Below are 21430 nucleotides of genomic sequence, written 5' to 3' on the forward strand. Positions count from 1 at the left end.
AATATATAATATTTTCAAGTATGCGGTGTCACATATCATATTCCTATAGATACTATATATCTAACAGATATTATACTTATATAATTATTGAATAAAATTCTATATATTATACAGTTGACCCTTGAACAATGTGAGGGTTAGGGACAAGGACCCCCTCACCCCTTGCACAGTCGAAAATCCCCATGTACCTTTGACCCCCCAAAACCTTAACTATTCATCTCCTACTGCTCAACAGAAGCCTTACCAGTAACAGCCAATTAATGCATATTTTGTGTTATGTGCTGTAGTCATACAATAAAGTAAGTGAAAATTGTATTAAGAACATGGTGAGGAAGAGAAGACGCCTTTACTGTTTATTAAATGGAAGTGGATCATGATCAAGATCCCCATCCTCGTCTTCATGTCGAGTGAGTTGAGGAGGAAGAGGGTGGGGGTGGGTCTTGCAGTCTCAGGGGTGGCAGAGATGGTAGAAAATCCACATCTAAGTGACCCGTGAACTTTAAACCTATACAGTTCAAAAGTCCACCTTAATATTGCATATATATTATATGTTTTGCATTATGTATATTTAATATTAATATAAAACTAAAAGAGATTCATCGGGGATGTGGGTGGCACAGAATGCCATGGGCCTGCGTAAGCCCTGAACTCCCGAGGGGCCTCTTTGCTTCCCCATGGGACAGAGGGCTCCAAGCACAGGCCCTGGTCACCAATGTCTTGGCTGACCTGACGGCAGCTACTGCTTTTTTTTCTTCCCCAAATAAATAATAAGATAGGACTTGCCTGTCAAAATTAAAAAGGCATTATTTTGAAACATAGTCTTAAAAATGGATTATTCATTAAGTGGCACCAGCCAATCAGTTAAGCATTTGAGGAAAAATAATTTCTTCTTAATACAAATTAAATTCCCAAAGGTTACTAACTCGACATAAAAAAAGAACCAAAATAAAATATAGAGTATGTTTTATTTTTATAAGGAAAGTCATTTTTTATTTTTAGAAGTTTTAATCCAGACCATAAAAAAGAAAGAATTGAGTGTGTAAAAGTGTTAAAGGCAGCACAAAGAAGACAAATACATAAATTGCAAGCTGTAAAAAACTTTTGCATTCCTTATGTCAAAAAATTCACATCCATAAAACATGAAATTTTCTTAAAGTCAACACAAACACCGCGACTCAAATCTATAAATAGGCAAATCACAGGAGAAGGGAAAAATCAGAAAATAACCAAGAAAAAGGATTCAACCTTAAAGGAACAAAACAAAGACAACGTGAAATCACAGTGAGCGATTATTTGTCCAGGAACTTGGCCAGGACGAAACAACGGGAAGCCCCAGAGCTGGCCGGGCGTGGGGGACCCACAACCCACCCAGGGGCACAGCTGGCTGGACTGCCCTCGAGACCAGTGGGTCAGAATTGACCAAAATTCAGTTGCAGGTTGGTTTTAAGCTGACATCTCCTCTTCCAAGCATCCCCTGCTGGGACGTGCTGGGAGCCCCCGGGGATAGGAGAAATTCCCCCATCCACAAAGTGCATTTGCAAGAACATTCCTCAAATATTCCTCAAAACCAGAAGCTCCCCAGTGACCATTTGCTGTGAATGAGTGAGGAAATACAGAAGGCCGTAAGTTGGAAAGATAGGCCTGTCTGTTTCTGCACCGGAAGGAAGGAGCCACAGGCTCTTGTGGAGTGACAGCGGGACCTGGGATGCGGGTGTAGACGGGTGCTGGTGTAGCAGGATAAGCCGCAGACAAAACTCCTCAGACACCGGGTTAAAGAAGGAAGAGGTTTATTTGGCTGGGAACGTCGGCAGACTTGTGTCTTAAGAGCCGAGCTCCCCGAGAAAGAAATTCTTGGCCTTTTTAACGGCTTAAAACTCTAAGGGGTCCACGTGAAAGGGTCATGATAAATCGAGCAAGTGTGGGAAACGTGACTGGGGGCCACATGCATCAGCTAACAGAACAAAAAGATTTGCAATGCTTCCTTATACAATGTCTGGAATTTACAGATAACACACGTCATTTAGGTCAGGGGTTGATGTTATTATTGTTACTTTTTTAACTCCTAGGGCCGGGTGGTGGTGCCAAGGTTGTCTGGCTATTTATCTTACTTCTGTTTCTTTCCAACGTTTTGCTTTCTCTCTTTCCTCCTGTCTTGTAAACTAGGCAAGGTGGAGGAGGCAGCAGGAGTAGTAGTGGCCCCCTTCCCAAGCTCAGACCCTGCCTCTCCCCACTGGATTGCAGGAGAATGGCATCCTGGCCTGGTGGCACCTACCAGTCCCAGTGCTTTATCAAATACACCCATCATGGTTTCAAAACCCTACAGGAATATTCCCCTGGGAAAGGAGCCCGTGAGGTTGCTCCCTGGGCTGGCTCTGTGTTCGTGCTGCCCAGCTTGAACCTGAGCCCGGCTGCCCCGGGAGAGCTGACCCGCTGCGATGCTTTGGGTTTCTCTGCATCCTCCTTTGTAAAGTGGAGTGCATCGTGCTGCTGTGTAACAAAGCACTGCAGGCGGGTGGCGTGCACCACAGATATTACCTGCTCGGGGTGCTGGAGGCTGGAAGTCCCAGATCCACACGTGGGCAAGGCTGATTCCTCCAAAGGCCTCTCTCCTCAGCTGGTGGACGGCATCCTCCCTTGGTCTTTCTGCTGCATGGGAGCAGCCCTGCTGTCACCCTGGGTGTCCTAATCTCCTCTTCTTATAGGGACTCTGATCCTATTGGATTAGGGCCACTATCGTGGCCTCATTGTAACAATCACCTCTGTAAAGGCCCTGTCTCCAAATACAGTGACATTCTGAAAGTCACTGGAGGATAGAGCTTTATCCTGTGAATCTGGGGGGACACCACCAGCCCGTAGCAAGGAACGGTAATAGTGGGGTCTGTTGTACAGGTGGCTGAGGGCACCAAGCGAGCCAGTGCGTGCCAGCCCCTGTCAAACATACAGAAGCATCTTGGTACCCTAAGCCCTGCTGCGGCCGGGATGCATAGCCACAGCTACAACTCACACTGGCCTCCTGAAGCCCCTGGAACCTGGCAGGGTTACATTCGATTCATTACAGGACGTCTCATCATAACAGGAACCTGCTCAAGTGTTAGCAACAGGACTCAACCCTAGATCGCCTGGCTCGGAATCTTCTCTCTGAACCACCTTCCAAACACAAACAGCACACAATTGTGAAGAACACATTTCATCACGGTCTCACTTCTATTATAAGAGATGGGGTCTCACTCTGTTGCCCAGGCTGGAGTACAGAGACACGTTCATGGCTCACAGCAGCCTTGACCTCCTAGGCTCAAGTGATCCTCCTGCCTCAGCCTCCCAAGCAGCTGGGATCACAATGCATACTACCACACCCAGCTAATTTTTGAAATTTTTTTGTAGAGATGCGGTTCTCTCTATACTGTCCAGGCCGGTCTAGAACTCCTGGCTTCAAGTGATTCTCCTGCCTCAGATTTCCAACGCGTTAGAACTACAGGCATGAGCCACCATGCCCAGCCCAGTCTCGTATAAATATTTAAAAGGAAAAAAATGTTGGTGCTTAAAGGTGGGAGGGATGGGGGATAAGCAACACGATTTCCAACAAACAAGGCCAAGGTTTGTCTACACTTTTGACAGAGTCATCTGTGGCATCCTCCCGGTGGGCGTCACCTATTGGGAGCTCAGCAAAGACAGTCACCAGGTCCTCACGGCTTTGTCATCCTTCTTGCCACACTGACATCCTCTCTCCACGGCCTTCTGGGAGCAGGTCAGTTGGAGAGGGCTCCTTTAGATAGTAGCAACTAAGCAAATCAGGTTCCCATGGCTTGAAATCCTCATCGTTTTACTCTCGTGCATCAAGAAATAAAGTTCATAGACTTGCTCACAGACTTTGCAGGGAGCACTCTTCCCCCCAGCTCCCCGCCACCCATTGTTTTGGTTACAGTAATTGCTGTCTGACCCTCAAAGGCTAGAACTCGTTTTTCATCTCATGCATGAAGAATTTCCATCTGATTGATGACAGCCACGGAACCTTTCCTTACCCACGGAGCTGCACTAATTTGCAAGCTAAAACAATATTAGCAAATTGTTAATGGCCCATGAAACTGCAGGAGCAACGTTAAGTGTCGTGCTCAGGACTCCCCGGCAACTACAGCTGCTTACCTAAATTCCCACGGTGGCAGCCAGAGGAGGTTTCTAAACTCCGTCATGGAGGGAGAAAGGGGCCGTCTCCCTGCAGCAAAGTCCTCCGCGGGGTTGGCACGGCAGGCATGCCCTCAGTCACCACCGCTGTGGTGCAGACTGAGCAGGTCTGGGTAGCAGTTGAGATTGAATTTTCATGTGGTAGGAACACTGGCACCAACTCCCCATTCAAGCGGATGCCTGTGATCTCCTTTTACAGCTGAGCCAATACCCTGTGTTTGCCTATTACAGCTGAGCCAATAGCCTGTGTTGCTTCTTCAAGGGAGAAGCCGTTCTGCATGGGCCATGGTGCCCACTCGGTCCCATGTCAGCCTCACAGGGCTCAGCAGATCCCACGGCATTCCTGCCACAACTGCCCCAGCTGTGCCCAGAGCTTGGGATGCTGTACAGGCTGCCCAGGCTTGGAAGAGATGGCCCATCCTGTGCCAGTGGGGAATGAGCAGTGCTGTCATGTCAGGACACCTGTGCCAGGCGAGTTGGCAGCAGGTTCCTTGGCGGAAGGTCTTGCAGCTGTAAAAATACAATATTTAGGGCCCATGATGGCAGGATTCAGGTTACAAGAAGGCTGAGTATTTCAGAACAGATAGGCCACGAAATGCATGAGATGTGGCTGTAAAGTCCAGGCACTGTCACTTAACTAACGCACTAAACAGGACTGGAGAAAAGAGTGGCTGCCTTCCAAGGAGTTTTGTGGGCCGTGGGGCTTCTCGTGCCAATGTCAACACTGCTCCGAGAATATCGGAAGTTCTGTGCTGGCATCATCTTTAAATGGCTGGGCTGGAAAATAAAGGCAATCCTGTCACTTTGCAGGCAAACGGCCATCCGTCCAACGGCGACAGTCCACACACGGCCATCCGTCCAACGGCGACAGTCCACACACGGCCATCCGTCCAACGGCGACAGTCCACACACGGCCATCCGTCCAACGGCGACAGTCCACACACGGCCATCCGTCCAACGGCGACAGTCCACACACGGCCATCCGTCCAACGGCGACAGTCCACACACGGCCATCCGTCCAACGGCGACAGTCCACACACGGCCATCCGTCCAACGGCGACAGTCCACACACGGCCATCCGTCCAACGGCGACAGTCCACACACGGCCATCCGTCCAACGGCGACAGTCCACACACGGCCATCCGTCCAACGGCGACAGTCCACACACGGCCATCCGTCCAACGGCGACAGTCTACACACGGCCTCCCTTCCTGAGCGACAGTCCACACACGGCCTCCCTTCCTGAGCGACAGTCCACACACGGCCTCCCTTCCTGAGCGACAGTCCACACACGGCCTCCCTTCCTGAGCGACAGTCCACACACGGCCTCCCTTCCTGAGCGACAGTCCACACACGGCCTCCCTTCCTGAGCGACAGTCTACACACGGCCATCCGTCCAACGGCGACAGTCTACACACGGCCTCCCTTCCTGAGCGACAGTCCACACACGGCCTCCCTTCCTGAGCGACAGTCCACACACGGCCTCCCTTCCTGAGCGACAGTCCACACACGGCCTCCCTTCCTGAGCGACAGTCTACACACGGCCTCCCTTCCTGAGCGACAGTCTACACACGGCCTCCCTTCCTGAGCGACAGTCCACACACGGCCTCCCTTCCTGAGCGACAGTCTACACACGGCCATCCGTCCAACGGCGACAGTCTACACACGGCCTCCCTTCCTGAGCGACAGTCCACACACGGCCTCCCTTCCTGAGCGACAGTCCACACACGGCCTCCCTTCCTGAGCGACAGTCCACACACGGCCTCCCTTCCTGAGCGACAGTCCACACACGGCCTCCCTTCCTGAGCGACAGTCCACACACGGCCTCCCTTCCTGAGCGACAGTCCACACACGGCCTCCCTTCCTGGGCGACAGTCTACACACGGCTTCCCTTCCTGAGCGACAGTCCACACACAGCTTCCCTTCCTGAGCGACAGTCTACACACGGCTTCCCTTCACACGGCTTCCCTTCCTGAGCGACAGTCCACACACGGCTTCCCTTCCTGAGCGACAGTCTACACACGGCTTCCCTTCACACGGCTTCCCTTCCTGAGCGACAGTCTACACACGGCCTCCCTTCCTGAGCGACAGTCCACACACGGCCTCCCTTCCTGAGCGACAGTCCACACACGGCCTCCCTTCCTGAGCGACAGTCCACACACGGCCTCCCTTCCTGAGCGACAGTCCACACACGGCCTCCCTTCCTGAGCGACAGTCCACACACGGCCTCCCTTCCTGAGCGACAGTCCACACACGGCCTCCCTTCCTGAGCGACAGTCCACACACGGCCTCCCTTCCTGAGCGACAGTCCACACACGGCCTCCCTTCCTGAGCGACAGTCTACACACGGCCATCCGTCCAACGGCGACAGTCTACACACGGCCTCCCTTCCTGAGCGACAGTCCACACACGGCCTCCCTTCCTGAGCGACAGTCCACACACGGCCTCCCTTCCTGAGCGACAGTCCACACACGGCCTCCCTTCCTGAGCGACAGTCCACACACGGCCTCCCTTCCTGAGCGACAGTCCACACACGGCCTCCCTTCCTGAGCGACAGTCTACACACGGCCTCCCTTCCTGAGCGACAGTCTACACACGGCCTCCCTTCCTGGGCGACAGTCCACACACGGCCTCCCTTCCTGAGCGACAGTCCACACACGGCCTCCCTTCCTGAGCGACAGTCCACACACGGCCTCCCTTCCTGAGCGACAGTCCACACACGGCCTCCCTTCCTGAGCGACAGTCTACACACGGCCATCCGTCCAACGGCGACAGTCTACACACGGCCTCCCTTCCTGGGCGACAGTCTACACACGGCCTCCCTTCCTGGGCGACAGTCTACACACGGCCTCCCTTCCTGGGCGACAGTCTACACACGGCCTCCCTTCCTGGGCGACAGTCTACACACGGCCTCCCTTCCTGGGCGACAGTCTACACACGGCTTCCCTTCCTGGGCGACAGTCTACACACGGCTTCCCTTCCTGGGCGACAGTCTACACACGGCTTCCCTTCCTGAGCTACCTGGCTGGGCCGGGATGACAGCTCATTCCGAGGTCTAAACCCATTCCAAGTGGATCATGAATTCTCATCCTGGAGATACTCCAAGGAACATGCCACAGGTTCTGAAAAGGAATATCGAAAGGGTATCGTAAATATGTGTTGCATGTTTGAGAGTATGTTAAATCCTCCAGAGATTCCAGTTTGAAAGAATAACCCTTTTGTTTTTTTGTTTGTTTGTTTGTTTAATTTTCTTGTGAGTTGGACGTGTGGAAGCAAGATGACGGGGGGGAAGAAGGGAGGAGGAGCAAGGCTGGTTTTCATCCAAGCCCGGGCAACTCCACTCACTGTGATCAGGTCCCGTTGAGAAACCTGGAATCCTAGACTCCCCCGGGGGGTTCAACATTGGAAAGGATCTCCCTCCGTATGGAGAAATTCCATCTCTAGACTCTGATAAATGGGTTTCTTGGAAGTTCCCTGAAATCAGATCCCTGCTGCCTGGCAGGGCCGCCTGCTCTGTTTGGGACACCGTAATTGTCAGTAGGTTCTCTGCAGTCCACCTGCCTCCAGCTTCTAATGGACCTAATTCTGGAACTTCACATTTTCTCCTAAAGGATCTCTCCAGGCCAAGAGCAGCTCAATGCCAGCTCTCCCCAAAATACAGCAGCAAAGGAGATGGGCACTCAGGGAGCAGAAGGCCAAAGCCCCTTCATCCCCACCCCCAGCCCCAGATGCCTGAGAGCCCCCACACTCCCTCCCCAAAGCCCCCACACGGCTCTCTCGGCCGAGGCCTCTGGGGTCTTGGCTGTTGGTACTTGACTGACACAACTGTCTTAGTCCATTCAAGCTGCTATCACGAAAATACAGTGGCCTGGGTGGTTTTGGAGGATGGGAGCTAGACTGCTGAAAATAATATGTTATTAAATCAATAAAGGGAAGATCATCAACATGTGACATCATCCGGTTCTTATTAAAAAGCCTGATTGCTGCATTGTAATAAGTTTTCCAAAAGAACAGTCAGCAAGAATCAGTTTCAAGATCAATAATCTCAGAATTACATGTAAGTCAGATAAAAGTTTAATTCTTCTAATTGGGAATTTAGTTAATTTAGGCAGTGGCTGAGCTGTTTCCTTTTGATGTATAAAGACATAATACACATTTATGGGTAAGATAAATGCAGAAGCAGAAGTTGGCCAAAACCACAAATATCATCTTTGCTGATAGTCAATGCCACTTACGGGTCACTATGATTTATCATCAAATCTTAAGCATCCTAAAGACCTTCCTGGGCAGCCCTTCAGCGGCAGTGTTCACTTACTCACTCATTCATTTATTCGGTCTAACTTCACTGGACGTTTTAACTATCTAGAGCACCTGGGGTTTGGGAAAGGACAGGACACAGTGCCCGGCAGCCTCAGGTGACCTCAGTGTCTGAGGAGGAGGAGGGCAGCAGTGTTGGGTGGCAGCAGAACCGTCTCCACCAGGGTCCCTGGCGTTGCAGCAGCATCAACACCAGGCCGGGTGCAGTGTCTCACGCCTGTAATCCCAGCACTGTGGGAGGCCAAGGCAGGAGGATCACCTGAGGTCAGGAGTTCGAGACCAGCCTAGCCAACATAGGGAAACCCCATCTCTACCAAAAACACAAAAATTAGCCAGGCGTGGTGGCGGGCACCAGTCATCCCAGCTACTCTGGAGGCTGAGGCAGGAGAATTGCTTGAACCCAGGAGGTAGAGGTTGCAGTGAGCCGAGATCACGCCACTGCACTCCAGCCTGGGTGACAGAGCAAGACGCTATCTCTAAAAAACCAAACAAAAAAAAATTAAAAAGAACAAAAATTATGTTTGTTCCAGAATTTTCTTGTTTTACTGATATTTACCTCAAACTCAACTCACAGTTTCCCCAAGAAAGAAACTAAAATCAGATACATTCACTCCAGGGAATAAGATCACCACGTGCTAAGGGAGATTACAATTAAAAGGTGATTTGGGGCTGTGCGTGGCGGTGCCTGCCTGTAATCCCAGCTACTCGGGAGGCTGAGGCAGGAGAGTCCCTTGAACCCAGGAAGCGGAGGTTGCAGTGAGCCGAGATCACCACACTGCACTCCAGCCTGGGTGACAGAGGGAGACTCTGCCTCAAAAAAAAAAAAAAAAAAAAAAATGAACACAAGACACTTTCAGGAAAGCAGGTGTTATTAGATCCCACAGAGAGCATTCTTGTTTTTCAGGACTCAGGAAGTCATGGAAATTGCCAAGGAAGCGGGATCAGAAGGTCTGGGCTGAAGCAGCTTGGAGGTGGCACTCACAGGTTGGGGGGCTGCCCCGGGGCAGCCCTACGGTGGGGAGAGCTGCCTGGGTCATGCGGGGGCCTCCTGACGAGCAGAGTAATGGTCCTGCCAAAAAGCCACGCAACCCTCTGGAGAAGGGACAAGTGCAGCAGTGAAGAGAGACCACCAAGAAGCAGGAGGTGCATCTGAACGAATTTCCTAAAATGCATCAAGCAGAGAGAATGAAACGGAAAATCTGACAGCAGAAGGTGGAAGAGCTTGCCAGGTGGAGCACACATCTGCTCAGACCACGCCACGGATGACGGAGAATAGAAGACGGCATGCCAGGCACAAAGCAAATCCCAGCAAGTGGCCAAGAATGCCCATGTTTGAAACCCACACTCCCAAATAGCCCATGAGTCAAAGAAGGAATTATGAGAAGAATGAACAATGCTTGGAGGTGAACGACAGTGAATACATCACATACGAGGTATGGGAAATCAGGAAGAGCTTGGAGAAAACAGCATAGACTATAAAACCAGAATATGGAAAACAAAAAGGCATTAAGTATCAGAAAAGCTGAAAACAAATCAACTAAAGACTTTAGAGAAAAAAAACAGAAAAATATATAACAGAGTTGGTGTTGTGAAAAGACTGATCAAATAAATAGTGTCTTACGAGATTGATAAAGGGGAAAGGAGGTAAGAAATTATTGGATTTTATTAATAAGACAATTGAGAGACCAGCTAGTAATGTAGCAGATGTTGAAAAGACAGAAGGAAAAAACTTTGAACAACTTTGTAAGGTATATTTGAAAGCCTAAATAAAATAAACCATTTCAAAAAATCAAAACTGACTTAAGAAAAAATAGAAATTCTGACAGTCCTATAAATACTCAATAAATTTAGTATATACTTAAAAACACCAGATCCAGATGGTTTTAGAGGTGAATTCTGTCAACTTTTCAGGAATAGACTATCCTCTATTTATAGGAACTCTACAAAGACTAGAAGAGGAATAAATTTGGTCTCCAAACCCTTAAATTAGCTGACTATAACTTTGGTAACAAAATAAAACACACATGCTAAAACTCTATGCAAAAATATTCAGAGAATAATCCAGTGATCAATTAAAAATTGTGTTTGTTTTATCCAAGGAATGCAAGAGTGGAATACATAAGAAAAGTATATAATTTTCACTCACCAAATTCACTTATTAAAGGAGAAAAATCTTATAATTAACATATGCAAAAAGTATTTCATAAAATCTAGTATTTATTCATTATCTTAAAAACTTGTAAAATAGAAATAGAATAATATTTCCTAACCCAATAAATTTAATCTACCAGAAACATGTAGCAAACAGAATCCTTAAAGACTAAATGAAACTTAATCTGTACCACACATTACATGCAAAAATAAGTTCCAGATGGGTTAAATGTGAAAGGCGAACCTTAAAATTCTGGTAATACCATAACATAAAACCACCTCATGGTAGAGAATAATTCCGCAAAGCAAACAAGTACACAAGCACGTAAAAGCATTAACCATAACATTAGAGACTGATTAATTTGTTTATGTTAAAATGTAAAATACCTGTTCAGGAAGACGCCATTAACTTGTGACAAAGGCATAAACTGTGTAAAGTGAGAAACATGCAAGTAACAAAAGAAACTACTGATCAGAAACAAAAAAAATCAATAGAAAACAGATAAGTCACCAAACAAAACAAAAGGATAACACTCCTGGGGCTTGGCTAGAAGCTCATTTCACAGGTTTTTCTTTCACCCACATGACATATATGATTGTCCATGTGTTCAACATAGAGGAGGCTTATTAATGCACAGGAATTAAATTCCAGAGTCCGTGTGATGCAAAGCTGACTCACGTCGTCCAAGATTCTGTTTCCTGGGGATTGTTTACTGTGCCTTCCATTCCGTTAGGCAGTCTGCAGCCTGAGACTGGCTTCCTTCTTGGCCACAAGAAGATTCTCTGTCTTCTCTGTCAAAGCTCCCGTGAGACTCACCCCTAGCTCCTTTATTGACCTGCAGCCCAAACAGACACAGACCTTTCCCCTTAAAGGACCTGCTGACAAGACTAAACAGGCGCTCTTCCCCTCCCACCCCTCACCAGCTCCTCAATCTCTGCCTCATGCGTGACTCGCTAGGAACAGAACTCTCTGACCCCAAAACCAGCTGGCCACAGAGGCAAACATGTCCTGTTTTTGTCTGAGCGACAGAGGGTTTTCCTGCTTAGGAAGCCTCCTGGCTGTGGTGTGGTATCTTCAGGTCTGGGTGCTCTCGGCCTGAAGCAAATCCATCCTCTCACTTGTTCGTGTTTTGCCTTTGACATTTCTAGCCTGACTTGAGTGCTTACCAATTTGGAAAAGTTTGGGGCAACAATGTAAGAATGAAAGGGTGAAAACTATTCTGAACTTTTGTGGAGGCTACAGAACTGTTGATCCACCCCTTGGGCACAGCTTTGAAAAGAGAAAGTGTTTCCAGGACGTCAGGCACAGAGGCAGGTGCACACCCCATGGGTATCCCTGTCTCCATCTCCGAGGCCTCCACACCTGCAGCAACCCTGATGAGCGGCCATGTACTCGTGCGTGTGTGCTGGGTAAAGGCAGAGGGCATCACTCTTGAGTCTTACCCACCCCAGGATGCAGCACTGGTTCAACAGTTAGCAGAGGAGCGGAGGAGCTTGCACCAAAAGTCAGGAGAGTGTCTGTGTGTGGCCGGGGCTGGAAATCCTACCCTGGACCCATCTTCCCACACTACACCAGGAAGGGACGGGGAGGAGGTCACCAGCACCTAGAGGCTGCCATCTCTGTCTCCATCGCACCTGGGGCTGCTGGTTGGCTGTGGGCAAGATGAATTTTCATTCAAAGATGTCTACTGTGGAATTCATTGGCACTTTTGTTTTGTTAGGTACTATTTTACAATGTGCCCCATCATGGAATCTTCATGATGGGCAAATAAAGAGAATATGGGGACTCAGAGAAGCCCCACGTTCAGGGGTTACCCTGGACATTGTTCAGCACGTCTGTGCACGTCCCCAGGACCTGAGCGTCCAAAGGACTGCCGTCCACTTAGTCAGGATAAAGGAAAAACATGGATGCTAGTTTGTGATGGCTGAGACTTCATTCTATCAAAATATTCTAGAAACGTACAATTTTGCAGGAAGAAAATAATGTTTTTAGAACTAGAGATTTTCAACCTGACTTCCCTGAATTCTTTCCCCCTTGAATCGGTGTGAGCACAGGCCTCTCCCATGAGCGCCGGTTCTGGGACACTGGCTCAGCTTTAGTTAATTAACAGGAGTGAGTCAGCGAGGTTGCAAATACGTTGTGCAAATCGGTGTGAGGAAGAGCTCCAGCTGTCTGAAGGATCGTGGGGTCTTGGATTTTAAAAATGCACCTCTTTGTTTGGCTCCTATTCCAGTTCAATCTCTTGCAAACTTGAAAACTTGTAGACTGGTCATGTCATAGAAAAGGTTATTGCAGCTTCTAACGTAGAGAGACGACTTCTTTCTGTGGACTCACAGCTGCCGGCCTCTCCACACTGAGCTTCTCAGGGGCGTCTGAGGCTTCTGGGTAGGATAGGAAGGCTGAGCTTCATGGATAAAGCCTTTCATGATCCGTCCCTGCATCATTTTCTCTCCCGATTCTTCACCAACCATCGCCTTCTCTGGAGACTTCTGCTAGAATTCCCAGCAGGATGTTCCATAGGCTCCTGGCTCCAGCACTGCCCGCCTCCTCCAGCCGCCCAGGCACTGGGCATCTTTACCGCCACCTCCTTGAGACTCCCCCCACCCCCCACACACACACACCTGTTGCTTCCTCCCTGATCCCCGGCTGCTCAGCTCACAGGTCTCCCTCCGGGCTCCCACTCAGGGCTGTGGGGAGCCCTGGTATCCCAGAGGAGGTGCGCGGGATCCCGCCCACAAAATGGAACAAAGTGCAAACAAGGAATCAAACGTACCTGCAACGTTATCCCAGCGAAAGTCAGAGTTCACACTTCAATGCCCTGCCAGGCTTTCTCTATGTCTGTGTACATTGAAATGCTAAAATGGGGCCACGGCACACCTGCTGGTTTTCAGCCAGGACCTGCCTACTGGTAAGTCAGCCTCTTGGACCTGGTGACAGAGCAAACTGGTGGGGCTCAGTCTCCTGACCTCCTTGGCGGCCTCAGTTACCCTGCTGCTGATGAGGACGGCGACTTTCCGCTATCACCTGCGGCTCTCTCATTCAACTGTCCCCAACCTTTTTGGCACCAGGGACTGGTTTTTTGGAAGACAATTTTCCCATGGATGGAAGTGGGGCGGGGAACGATTTCAGGGTGATTCATTTACTGGGCACTTATTTCCATTGTTATTCCACTGTAATATATAACACAATAATTCCACAACTCGCCATCACGTAGAAGCAGTGGCAGCCCTGAGCTTGCTTTCCTTCAGCCGGAGGGTCCGATCTGGGGGTGATGGGAGACGGGGACAGACCATCAGGCATTCCATCCTCCTGCGCAGTTCACAGTGGGGTTTGCGTTCCTCCGAGAATCTGGTGCTACTGTTGATCTGGCGGGAGGCGGAGCTCGGACTGTCATGCTCTTTCGCCCATCGCCCATCGCTCACCTCCTACTGTAGGACCCTGTTCCTAACAAGCCGCCCACCGGTATCCGTGAGGCTGGGGACCTGTGCTCTAATTCACACCTGGCATCACGCCCTGTTACAGGCCCTTGGAGGGCTGTGGGTGGGGGTCAACATCTGCTGAAGTGGAAAAGCCGGTTCTAACAGCTCACTACTTAAGTGTATTATTTTTAACTTTTGATTCACTTTGTTAAATTGGCCTTTAAAATTTTGTTCCAGTTGACATTCCTACCCATTATGTATAAATATATCTTTTTCCCACAGACTTGCTAACATTAAGAAAATCATGTTTAATGCCTAATGTAGAAGGAAGAGGAAAAACATGTGAAATGTAGCTTTTTAATTAGTGGCGCCTTGGTCATTTAAATCGCTTACTAGAAATATTTCTTTCATCTTTCTGAGTTTGCCACTTTGTGTAGTTTGACTCTTTCCCTGATCGTCTCAAGAAAAAGTTAAAATAAATTGTGAGAAACATTGCAAGAACTCCTTCTGAGACTTTGGAGGTAAGAATTTCCAGCTTTCTCTGCTGATGGAAACCAGAGTTGATTTCTCCATCCTGAGGACAACCTAATTTTCCAGCAGAAAGCAGAAGAGTTCATTTCTCTATTCTTCTTCTTAGGAAAAAAAAAAATCATTCTAAGCTTTTATTTTAATTCCCTCCAGGAAAACAAAGTGAAAAAAAGCATTGTTTCTGGGCCTTGTGTGTTCCTCCCACACCCCCTGCCTCTTAGCTTGGATTGGCAAAGCTCATCAGGCATGAAAATTCTCCCAGCGCCTGCAGACGTGGCTTCAGTGCCAACACCTGTTAGAGGCAAGCGGCTGTGTTTTAACTTTTAAAATATTCTCTCTGCTTTTTCAAGCACCACATTTTCTCCCAATCACCCACATTGATACGAAGTTTGCACCAGAGGCTGAGTCTACGTGTTACACACCCAGGCTTCCCGGAAAGTCGTCCTTAAATTCTCTATAGATGCAGGTTTGCCTGGGCTGGAAATTGGTGGTCCTATCTTGAGTATGTGTGTGTAGGCATGTATGCAGAGTGTGTGTGTGTGTATGTGATTTGTTTTAAGGAACTGGCTCGTGCAGTTATGGATGCTGACAAGGTTGAAATCTGTATGGCAGGCCAGTGGGCTGGAGAGTTTGGCAGAGCACCTGTGTTAGTCTCAATGCAGAAATCCACCTCCTCCAGGAAACCTGTTTTGCTCTCAAGGCCACTAGCTGACCAGGTGAGTTTCCCACATGCTCGAGGGCCACCCACTGAAGGTCAGCTGTTGTGGTTGTGAAGCACATCTACACAACACCTTCCCAGCACTGTCCAAACTGGTGTTTGAGCAAACAACCTACACCACAGCATAGCCAACCTGACACGTAAAATCAGCAGTCATATATGCATGTGTGTCCATGTGTGCATGTGTGTGTGCATGTATGTCTCTGTGTGTTCATCCATGTATGTGTGTGCATGTGTATGTGTGTCTATGTGTGCATGTGTGTATACATGTGTGTTCATGTATGTGCGTGCACGTGTCTGCGCATGTGGCCGTGTGTATGTGTGTGCATGTGTCTCTGTGTAGGTGTGTGTGCGTGCATGCATGTGTGTGCACATGTGTCCATGTATGTGTGTGTGCATGTGTGCATGTGTGTATGCATGTGTGCACGTGTGTATGTGTGCACGTGTATTTGTGTGTGCATGTGTGTGCATGTGTGTGTGCATGTGTGCATTCATGTGCGTGTGTGCATGTGTCTGTGTGTGAGCACGTGTGTCTGTTGCATGCATCCATGTGAATGTGTGTGCACGTGTGTCTGTGTGTGTGTGTGCGTGTGTCTACATGTGTATGTGTGTGTCCATGTGTGTATGCATGCATGCATGTGTGTGTGCATCTGTGGGTGCGCATATACAAGTGTATATAATTCTGCCCCAGGTTGGTTGACCTGACATTTTCCCTTAATGGTGACTGTGACCTTGTTAGCCGTGACTCAGTTCCTTCCATGAGGAGTGAGAACTCGATGTCATGAGGCCTGAGACAGGTGTCTCTGGCTATTCCGCACCCAGTCCATCTTTCTCAAAAACAACATCATGGCCATGTTGGTCCAGTTTGGGGGTTCACCTGAGGCCTCACTCCAGCTGAGCCACGAGTGTCAGGACAGGAGGTCCCCATCCAAGCCCCACACTCACCATTGGCCCAACCTGCTGCAGTGGGTCTGGGGTTGTGACTCCCAGCCTTGGGGACATCACGAGCACGGAGTTCATCTTGGCCAATTCATGGCTGGATCTTCTGCCTGGGTGTCCGCCATTTTGCCTTAGACCCCCTCCTACCTTCTGAGACCCCCGTCCTTGGGCCCACACTGCAGACTCTGGAAATCTGTGCCTGTCTTCCTGCCGGGGTGGGGGATCCTCCACCTGAGCCACTGCATCGGCGTGAGCAAAATCTAAGCCTCTGAGCCTCACTCAGTGAAGGCATGCCAGCATCCTTGCTCAGCCCAAAGACCATCTTCTCAACCAGTGAGGGGCCCCTCCCAGCCCCTGGCTCCTCGCAGTCGGTCCTCCCCACGGCCACCCTCCACATCTCAGAAGCCCCCCCACCCCAGTCCAACCTCTTTCTGTCTCTCACCTTTAACCTCTCTCGCACTAAGGGATGATTCCCAGTAGGAATAGGGTTTCTTTTGTACCATCCTCCTTAAGATCAATGTAAAAAGAAGGTGTGGAACTCCTAGAAACCCAGGCTGCCTGCTGGCCTCACCTGCTCCTCCCTGCCACCTCCCTTCACCACCGGCACGGGGAAGCGTGGAGCCACTTCAGGACCGCTGCGGCTGAGCTCACAGAATTCTCAGAGATAGCCACGCAGAGCTTCCACGTTCACTTGCAAATCAGGAAGCTGAGGCTCAGGGTGTATTCAAACAGGGCAATATTTTTATAACATATGAGATCATTTATGATCAACATTCCTTTTTTGTTATTTTTTCTTGAGACAGTGTCACTCTGTTGCCCAGGCTGGAGTGCAGTGGTGCAATCTCATCTCACTGCAACCTCTGCCTCTCGGGTTCAAGCAGTTTTCCTGCCTCAGCCTCCTAAGTAGCTAGGATTACAGGCGCATGCCACCATGCCCAGCTCATTTTTGTATTTTTAGTAGAGACGGGGTTTCATCATATTGGTCAGGCTGGTCTCGAACTCCTGACCTCAGGTGATCCAGCCACCTCGGCCTCCCAAAGTTCTGGGATTACAGGCGTAAGCCACCATACCTGGCTTTTTTTTTTTTTTTTTTTTTTTTTTTTTTGAGACAGAGTCTTCCTCTGTCTCCCAGGCTGGAGTGCAGTGGTGCAATCTTGGCTCACTGCAACCTCCACTTCCTGGGTTCAAGTGATTCTCCCACCTCAGCTTCCCAAGTAGCTGGGATTACAAGTGTGCACCATCACACCTGGCTAATTTTTGTATTTTTTAGTACAGGCAGGGTTTCACCATATATTGTCCAGGCTGGTCTTGAACTCCTGACCCAGGTGATCTGCCACCTCGGCCTCCCAAAGTGCTGGGATTATAGGTCTTGAGCCACCGCGCCCAACCTCTGATCAACATTGCTGACAAACTATTACGGTAATAGGGACATTCTAAAACTATAGGAATTAAGGCAGTGAGGTATGAACTTACAGACAAAGAGATCTCCAAGAAGCCTCAAAAATAGATCCAGACATGTATGGAAACAACATTTGTGGTATTATAGAAATATTATGGCTGAGACAATTGACTGAAAGTTTAAAAAAAAGAAACAGGTAAATGCAAAACCGTTTATTAGGCCCTGAGGAAGAAACGCTGTGTGTTTGCCACAGCACCCCCTGCTGGGACACAGGGAGACTGCTCTCCGGGCCCTCCAAGGAGGGGCCACGTGACTGAGTTTTGGCTCCTGGAGTGTAGACGAAATGCTTCCCATTCCAACCCTGAGAATGCCTGTTTCCGCCTCCAGCCCTCAGTTCCGGTGACTGCCCTTCGGAGGAACATATTTAAGATGGCAGCCTGGGGGCCCGGGAGCAGCCTGAATTCCTGAGTCACCGCCTGTCTGCAGAACTCCGAGGGCAGCTCCCAGCCCATGTCAGGATGTGAGACTCCTGGGAGGTAACATCTGTGTCCAGCCACTGAGATTCCTGCTGTCCCTTTACTTTCCCCCAACAACACAGAATATCCTGCCCTGATTAATCATACCCCTGCCTCACTGTCCACAGGAAGCACCTTCGGGTACGTTATGTCTTGGAGTGAAAAAGGAGAACTTTTAAGAATGTAGTAAAAAATACAGTTCTGCATCCCAATGCACAGGTTAGAGAAAGTTCTCATTTTTCAAAATTTCAAAATCGTTTGGCTACTCTAGATCCTTGACATCACCATAAATGTTTTATACCAGCTTTTCAATTTCTATTTTGTGTTTTTGGTTTTTTTGTTTGTTTGTTTGTTTAAAGACAGAGTTTTGCTCTTGTCTCCCAGGCTGGAGTGCAGTGGTGCGATCTTGGCTCACTGCAACCTTCGCCTCCCGGGTTCAAGTGATTCTCCTGCCTCAGCCTCCTGAGTAGCTGGGATTACAGGCTCCTGCCACCACACCCGGCTAATTTTTGTATTTTTAGTAGAGACGGGGTTTCACCATGTTGACCAGGCTGGTCTCGAACTCCTGACCTTAGGTGATCTACCCGCCTCAGCCTCCCAAAGTGCTGGGACTACAGGCGTGAACCACTCCCCCGACAGCCTCTATTTCATTTTTAAAAAGGCAGTCAGGATAAGTATATTTGGAAAGAAGAGTTATCTTGCAAATATTTAGTCTCCCAACCCATACATGTGCCATACATCTATTCCCATATATTTAGCTCTTATTTAATTTCACTCAGCAGAGGTTTTTAGCTTTCAGTGTAAAGAGCTGGGATAGCTTTCACAAAATTGATTCCTAAGTACATTTTTCCTGCTGTTGCAAATGGATTTTTTAAATTTCACTTTCCAATCATTCATTGTTCTTTTACACAAATACGACGATTTTTGCATGTTGACCTTGTTACTATGCTCATAATTTTTCTGTAGATTTCTTAGAATTTTCTGCATAAGCAATCATGTCACCTGCAAACAGAGAAAATGTTAGTTCTTCTCTTGCTATAAATGCGTTTTACTTATTGTTCTTGCCTCAGTGCTCTCTCTAGAACCTCCAGTGCACTGCTAAATAGGTGTGAGTGAACATTCTTAACTTTTTCCTGATCTTAGGACAAAATATTTAATGTCATGATATTAAGTATTGTGTTACTTGTATAATATAGATATATATATAAAGAGATATATACCCGGCCAGAACGTGCAGTTTTGTTACCTAGGTATACACGTGCTGTGGTGATTTGCCGCACCCGTCGACCTGTCATCTACGTTATGTAGTCTTTATTATGCCTTTGTAAACTGCCGGACTCTGTTTGCTAATGTTTTGTAGAGCATTCTTCCATACATATCCACGAAGAACATTTGTCATTTTCTCTTCTGGTTATGCCTTTCTTGGTTGTGGCGTCATGGTGTTGCTAACCTCATGAAAAGAACTGGCTGGCCATGTGCAGTGGCTCACGCCTGTAATCCCAGCACTTTGGGAGGCCGAGGCGGGCGGATCACAAGGTCAGGAAATCAAGACCATCATGGACAACATGGGAAACTCCATCTCTACTAAAAATACAAAAATTAGCTGGGCCTGGTGGCGGGCACCTGTAGTCCCAGCTACTTGGGAGGCTGAGGCAGGAGAATCACTTGAACCCGGGAAGCAGAGCTTGCAGTGAGCCAAGATCGCACCACTGCACTCCAGCCTGGGTGACAGAGCAAGACTCTGTCTCAAAAAAAATAAATAAATGACAAAAATAAAAAATAAATAAAAGTACATCTGGAAAGTATTACTTCCTCTTCCATTTGGGGGAAGCGTTGTGTAGAACTGGTGCAATTTTTTCCTGACTCTTTTTTTTTTTTTCAGAATTCACAAGTAAAATCCTGTGTCTTTGTGGTTTCCCTTTGGAGAACGTTTACAATTTATTTCTTTAATAGATAATCAAGCTCTCCAGAACTTATGTTTATTCTTCAGTCATGTCTGACATTGTGAGACATTTATACATTTTATTAATACTGTCACAGAAATTTTTCTATTGTTGTTTTATTGTATTTTTTCTATTAGTTTTTTTACACCATCAACTTATAGCTCATATTTTATCACTGATTTTTTTTCCACTCCTTTAAGTTGCTTTCCTTTTTATATCTGCTTATGTTGAAAAGTCAGATTACCAATTTTTAATTTTTCTTCTTTTCTAATATAAGCAATTAAAGCTGTAAGATTTCCTCCAAGCCCAATTTATCTGCATCCCCAAAATGTTATATATGCTCAAGAGATTAAAAGAAAAGATATCGGAATAATTAAAGAAACCATGGCCTTGAGGAGGACGTGCATGGAGAGGTTCCACAAAGTAAAGCCAACGGCAAAAATCGATCAGTTGGACTCTTAGATTCAAGCGCCCTGATCCCATCTGGACCTCAGCTTGGCCTCCGCCCATGGCCACTCCCGGGGAGGAGACGGCAGATCCCCAGCTCCCTTCGGCTCCACCCTTCAGCGGCCGCGACATCCACACTCCTGGGGAAATGGCTCCTTGGGAACCACTTGGGAATGGCAGGAAATTGCATGTTTAGAGCAAATGCTGTATATTAAAGTGACTTAGAAAGTTCTCAGGAGAACGCAGGCCTGAGAGGAGGGTGCACTGGGGCAGGTGTGCTGTCCATGGGGTTTGCTGTTTCTTTGTTCCTTGCTTGCCTTTGAGCCTGTGTGAAGTTCCCGGGAGAGCAGAGAGGCTGAGCTCCCCGCCTGCCCCTGCCTCCCACTGGCTCTGGGCTGGCCTCCTCCAGGTCCCATCCCCAGTCTGCAGCCTGCGCACTCTCTCTGGGCCCCTCTTCACGCAGCAACCCTGGAAAGGCTGGCACTGGGGAACTCAGCCTCCCGACGGCCCCAGGGGCGTGAAGCTGCCTCCGTATGCCGTTGATGTCCATGTCCCAGCCCGAAAGACACAGATGCGTCCTCCCATTTGTTCTCTAGGTCATGACTGTAATCACCATCGCTTTGCTAATTAATGCAAATTGCAAGCGTTCCTATTGGAAACAAGCGTTCTGGCTTTTTTCAGTGGCCATCCATCTTCCGGGCTTGCCTCTGTGACCTCCCAGGGCTGCGGGCAATTCTCCTGGGGGCAGCGGCCGTCCATCTGCCCTCTTCCTGTCTGGGAAGGTCACCAATACTGCTGCCTCATGAGAAATGCTGGGCAGTTGGGGCAGCGGTCGTCCATCCGCCCTCTCCGTGCAAGGGAGCTGAGGCAGTGG

General features: G+C 48.6%; 1 long non-coding RNA gene across 1 annotated transcript in view; it reads right to left on the reverse strand.

Moving 5' to 3' along the window:
- Positions 1 to 6978: 6978 nt before the first annotated feature.
- Positions 6979 to 21430, reverse strand: part of LOC139358762 (uncharacterized) — a 152137-nt gene continuing 137685 nt past the window's right edge. Inside the window, exon 3 of the long non-coding RNA XR_011614249.1 lies at positions 6979 to 7301. This is a non-coding gene — a long non-coding RNA (uncharacterized lncRNA). The remainder of the gene's footprint in view (positions 7302 to 21430) is intronic.

Source organism: Macaca nemestrina, chromosome 15 (genome assembly GCF_043159975.1).
Source record: "Macaca nemestrina isolate mMacNem1 chromosome 15, mMacNem.hap1, whole genome shotgun sequence".
Lineage (NCBI taxonomy): Eukaryota > Metazoa > Chordata > Mammalia > Primates > Cercopithecidae > Macaca > Macaca nemestrina.